We start from the raw sequence: 6,598 nt of genomic DNA on the forward strand, positions 1-6,598 counted from the left end.
GCGGGCTAAATTTTATCTCCCAAATATAGTTTTAAAAAAACATTATAATTAATTTTATATGAAGAATGGTACTCTAAGCAGTGGTCTCAACCTTTTTGGACTCGCGACCACATTTTAGGCTTACATTTTTCGCGACCCACGTAAGTTTATAAGAAATCGAAAATTGCTTAATGCTTTGCAATAGAATAACTACTATTCTTAAATAGTAGATCACTACTATTTAAATGTATTTTTATTTATTAAATTTCTAAATTAATTATTAAAAATTATTTTTTACCTTTTATAATTTTAAAAATTTTATTTTTATTTTTAAAAGAAGACTTATCGCGACCAGTTTTAAAGCTACGCGACCCAAAATGGGTCGCACCCACCGGTTGAAGACCACTGCTCTAAGAAACGAAGAGCTAAGATTTACTTATTTATATTTTATATTCAATTTGTATACTAATATATTAAAAAATAAACTTTGAAGTGTCAGAGTGTCAATTCTATTAAATTTGTAAATAATTAATGATATATAAAATAAAATACTTCCATTTCTAATATTGATTGAACTACCTAACTAATAACCAAAATAATATTCAATTATATATTATATAGTATATAATATAAACAATATAGTATAATATTCACTAGGTACTGTATAATATAATAATACCAATATAATAATGTGTAATATATTATACATTCTGCCCCCCTGCCAGCAAAGTCTGCGCACGCCTATGACCACTTGTAGAAGTTGAAGACGGTTATTTAATGGAGAAGTAAAGAAGTTTGTTTTTGATGTGTGATAATCAAGTCGACGGTCAATGTGAATGCTAAGATAACATACATTGGGCAAAAATGAGAGACTGATTATTGAGATAGATTGTATAGATTGTAAGACATTATTCTGTGGCAAAGGGTAAAGGTGCACTAAATTTTTATATTTTACCGAAATTTTGTGATAGAACAGTTTAAGTATAAGGTCAAGTTAAAAATTACACTTATAAGCGATGTTCATGTAACAATAAAAATATAAGTATGCATAAGATTTAGAATATGAAAATGAATAGTAAATTCCATAGGCGGATATTTGGTCACATCTGTGGGGGGCTTAACATTTTTATCTTATCCATTAGCGAATAAACAAACATTTTTAGTCGTTTCCACCTACTAACTCTAGTGGCTACTCCTAATATATTCTAGCTGAGATACCAAGTATATAATATAGTCTGTCTCACGAAAGAAAGGTACCGTTTGGCACATGTATAGACTGTGGACCACGGACCACCTGTGTCACGACGCACCACCAAATTGGGAAAATTCGAGACAGCTCGGTAGTAAAGTTATTTTTTCCTAATCTGGTGGTGCGTCGTGCCGCAGATGGTTCGTAGTCTAGGGTGGCCATATTTCAAAAAAAAAAAAAAAACAGGACACTTTTTTGCAATGAGTATAAAATTAGTTATATTGATTGTCAAAACATGAAACAATATACAATATTTATATAATATATGTATTATAAATACTACGAAAAAAGGGACAATTCTGTTTAAAACAGGACGTATGGTCACCCTACCATAGTCAACAGTCTACATGTGCAAAACGGTACCTTTCTTTAGTGAGCAAGACTATAGGTAATAGGAACATAAAAAAAGTTGGCAAGTGGGTACCGCTCTGCTGTACATTAGGGGGTGGGGTGGACCTCGGACTAGGGTAGGTTAAATTTGAATGCAATGATAAGTATCATTGTATACGAAAAACGATTCTGAACGGAGATAATTTGTCAGTCTAGAATATATTATATTTAAATATTGTCATAAATTCTATTTTGAAACAAATATTTTATTTTTCAATTAGTATGACGCATTCGCAAAAGGCATGGTTAATCAATTTTGACTTAGACTTGAGGTATAAATACAAACAATTTTATGAATTTTGAATTACAAAATAATTTGCAAATATTCATGATTTTGACGAATTTTTGTCAAAATTTGAACTTCAAATTCTAATAAAAAAAAATTGTGCCTATGTATTCTTATAATTTTTTAATCACTATAAGAATAACATATGAGGAACTTTGTATAAGATTTTCAAGTATTTTGATTGGCCGAAAAAATTTTATCGATACTTAAAAAAAAAAATTTCAGAAAAATTGAAAATTTCAGTTGTCTATAAATAGCTCAAAAAACTCAAAATATTTTGAAAATTCAATAATGTAAAGAAAATGCCAATCTAAATAACTGGTAAAAATTTCAAGTATCTACGACTTATACTTTTTGAATAATAACAAATATTTAAAATCGTTTGAGGATAAATCGTTATCGTTACGCGATTTCGTAAAAATTTAAAATTCAAACGCATTTAAAATTTTTCCTATAATGATGCTTCGAATTTCCTCTATAGCTACTTGAAAATAAACCTATGGAAAACTTAGTGTTGTATTTTTAATCCTTAGTTATAAAAACAAAACATTTTATGATTTTTCAACTTCAAAATTACTAGCAAATTTTCGCGTCTTCGACAGATTTCGTAAAAATTTGAACTATAAACGCTATAAAAAAAAAATTGTGACTAACGATTTTTAATTTTTTTTAGCTACAATAAGAACAACTCATAAGGAACCTTGTATTAAATTTTCAAGTTTTTTGGTCATCCAAATTTTTTTACCGACACTTCAAAAAAAAATTCACATAAAAATCGAAAATTTCAGTGGTCTATAAATAACTCAAAAAAAGTCAAAAATTTAACTGTATATAGATAACACTAACATAAACATTTGGTGAAAAATTCAAGTATTTACAGTGCTTAGTTTTTGAATTACAACCATGTAAAAAAATCGATTCGGTCGAAAACTGGTTTTGCGTAAAAATTCCCCTTTTTTCGTCATTATTTTTTGGCATTTCTCGATTTTTTTTAAAAACTGTTGGAAAATGTTTACTTTTTACTTCTATTATACACCAAGGATATTCACTTTTTCATTGGAAACCACCCCCGAAGTTTGAAATTGAATCATTATTTTGACTAGTTATGCTGTACACAGACACACAAAAAAAACATACATCATTGTAAAATCAATACATTCATCACTCCGTTCAGAATCTAAAAATAAAATATTGAATAGCTACTGAATTTTAGATTCTGAACGATGTGATGAATGTTTTGATTTTATAATGATATGTGTGTTTTTTTTGTTTTTGTGTCTGTGTAGTGTGTACAGCAAACTTGTCGAAATAATGCTTCAATTATAAACATCGGGTTTTGTTTCCGATGGCAAAGTGAATATCCTTGGTGCATTATAGAGATCAAAAGTAAGAATTTTCCAAGAGTATTCAAAAAATCGATTTTTTATATGGTTTAAAGTGTTTAAACTCAAAAACTAATCACTGTAAATACTTGAAATTTACACCAAATGTTATTATAACGTTATCTATATAGGTACAGTTAAATTTTAAAATTATTAGTCAAAATATTACGACTTTCTTACAACTGAAATTTTCGATTTAGGTATCTGTTAATTTTTTTTTTTTTGAAGTATCAATAAATCTTAACCATGTCTGCCCAAAAAACTAGAAACTTAATACCAGATTTATCATAAATTGGTCTTATTGTTGTTAGAAAAATCAAAAATCACATTTTTTTATAAAGGTATCTTTACGAAATAAGTCAAAATCGAGAAAATTTACAAGTAATTTTAAAGTTGAAAATTCATAAAATGTTTTTTATTTATATCTAAGATTAACAAATTAAACATTAAGTTTTCCATAAGTTTTCCTTCAAATAGCTATAGAGCAAACTCGAAGCGTCATTATAGGAAAAATGTTATGAGCAATTGAATTTTAAATTTTTACGAAATTCCGTATCGATAACGATTTATCCTTAACGATTTTAAGTACCTATTGTTATTATTCAAAAAGTAAAAGTCGTTGATGTTTGAAAATTGCACTAGTTATTAAAAATTTTATTTAAACGATTTAATTTTCAAAATTAAATTAAATTTTTAATTTAATTTTCGCTTATTTGAATGCTATTATTATTTTATCCTTAGTTTAAATTTTTACAAAATATACTTGTAAAATATAACGATTTACCTGCTATCAAATAATTTTAGATTTTTGTTATAGTTAAAGATTACTACGGTAGAGCGCATACGACAAGATAGCTCATATTTTATCTATTATATCCTAGGCTCACAAATCATCTATTCATCTCCGTTCAGAATCGTTTTTCGTAGGTATATAATGATACCTATCGGCTATCATTGGATTCAAATTTAACACTCCTATAACCTGATCCGTACGGCACCTAAATCCTAATGTACAACAGCAGTCAGTGGGTAGTGAGTACCCACTTGACCGCGCTTTTTTTAATTTTAATTTTATAAACCTATTGCTTTGAGCAAATATATTAATAATCGTTTCGGTATCAATAGATTTAGATATTTATTTTTCAATGTATAATGTTGACAAACAATGATAAGCCATGAATATTCCAGACCATTCTCGTATCTGAACAAAATAAAATAAAAATTATAAATATCAAATATTGAAACACACATTTTTTTATTTTAACGTGTGATGTGATGTCCCCCCGATATCCGCCTATGGTAAATTCACCATTTCCTCATAACGGTATAATAGCTATTTTTTATAGTGTCTCTTATTATAGTAACCTTAATCTCGTATGGTGTAAAGCCGTAAAAATCTATGGATAGTCAAAAAATGCAGTTAAAATATTTTCCCGCATTTATTATTCGATTAATTCTTACTCTAAGACCATTATGTGCGAATGAACATTTGTTCAAAGCGTTTTGTATAATAAATCCAGTGGAACAAATTACTTTCATCGGAACAAAGGTATAATATGGGAAAATATATAATTGGATGAAATAGTTATGGAAAAAATATCCATTGGAACAAATATTTTTCGACTAATATGCGTTGGAACAAATGTACATATGAATAAAGATAAAATTTGGAAATTAATATCCTTGGAATAAGTTGACTTGGAAAAAAAAAACTGTGGAACATAAGGTAGTGATCCGTCTTCTTTATTTAATACCCGTTCATGAACATTCCATAATAAAGGTGGAAATCGAGCAGGCCGTCGCCGATTTCTTATTATTCTACCAACATAGAATTCTTCAAACCAATCTAAAAGGGGCAACACTTCTGGAGGTATATGTTCAGTTAGTGCCTCAATTGCTGTATCTAAATCATCAATTTTAACAAATGCCAATGCTAAAATCATTTTTACCGCTATAGAAAAATCTGCGTCATTTTGTACTTAGATATTAAATCTAACTCACACATTTTTAACCTAAAGTTTTTTGATAGGTGAAACAGGCAACCAAAATTTTAACCCCGGGAAATATATTTTGAAAAGCTTAATGGCCGCTTGTTCGAAGTCGCATGCTATTGAAATCGGTTTTAACCCGGGTTTTAAGTTTATAATTATTTGTAATAGTTTTTCATATGTTTGTTTTTTTTTGTCTGGTAAAAGCGCATACAGTAAAGGATGTACACCGTTCATATATTTTGCTAATATTACATAAATTTGAGAAAAAAGTGATGGTGCCACTTTGAAAGTACCATCTGCATACCAACTAGTAGATTCAGCTAATATTTCTAAGTTCCGATAACGACCAAATATTAAAATCCTATCTTCACCTGGGCGCCGCTGTCATGTAGTAAAAATTGTTCCACAATACCCTCTGATGGCGAATACATTTTAAATTCATCAGGTATCACAAGTGTTATCAAGTCTTTAGGTGCATCCGGGGCTGCTTGTACTTCACGACGTATTCTCCTGATTTGTTTTTTTATGGCTCCATCGGATGCTAACTCTCCCTTAAAAATATAGACATAGGCAACATAATATTATTTATTTTACATATATCGCATAGACACACACACACACATACACTCATTTCAGTTTGGCGCTTATCTGTGTGACTAATCTGTAGAATGGTATAATACGGTCACCTTAATTTAATTTTAGGTTTATCAATTTTATCTAACAATTGCATCTGAAAAAATTATTATTTGTAAAAATACAATTCACGACGAAATTATTTACAAAACGATATTAATTATACCGATATAAATTATCCCTATTGTTTCATTTATTTAAGTTTAGAAGGTTTTGAAAATCGAATTCAAATTTCTTGGTACTATAAGTACAAATATTTATAATAAAAGTATATTGTACGTTTTGACAAAATTACCTATTATTATTATTTTATATAATGAAAAAAATTATATTATATATATATTATGACATATAAATATAAAAATAATGTTTAATAATTTCTATATTTTTTTTACAATATTTACTTTTAATAATTTTTCAAAATTATATAACTATATAATTGCCATAATTTTACAAAAAACTTGTTTTTGGTCGAAAAGGAACCAGTTTTTTAAAATAATAAATATATCCTGCTCCTATATACATACAGTAGATGAGCGTCGATTATCTGCACGTCAATCATTCGGCCACTCACACCAAAATAATCAAAATAAAAATTATGTACCTTGGCTGCTTGTGAAATCCCACTGGTACATTCATTGATTAAACTCGACGTTGGTTCTAGAGTGTCTTTAGCTCGTTGTTTCAT

General features: G+C 28.3%; 1 pseudogene; it reads right to left on the reverse strand.

Moving 5' to 3' along the window:
• Positions 1-5,448: 5,448 nt before the first annotated feature.
• On the reverse strand, positions 5,449-6,598 carry LOC126555560 (uncharacterized; annotated as a pseudogene).

This window comes from Aphis gossypii, unplaced genomic scaffold (genome assembly GCF_020184175.1).
Source record: "Aphis gossypii isolate Hap1 unplaced genomic scaffold, ASM2018417v2 Contig00912, whole genome shotgun sequence".
In the NCBI taxonomy this organism is placed as follows: domain Eukaryota; kingdom Metazoa; phylum Arthropoda; class Insecta; order Hemiptera; family Aphididae; genus Aphis; species Aphis gossypii.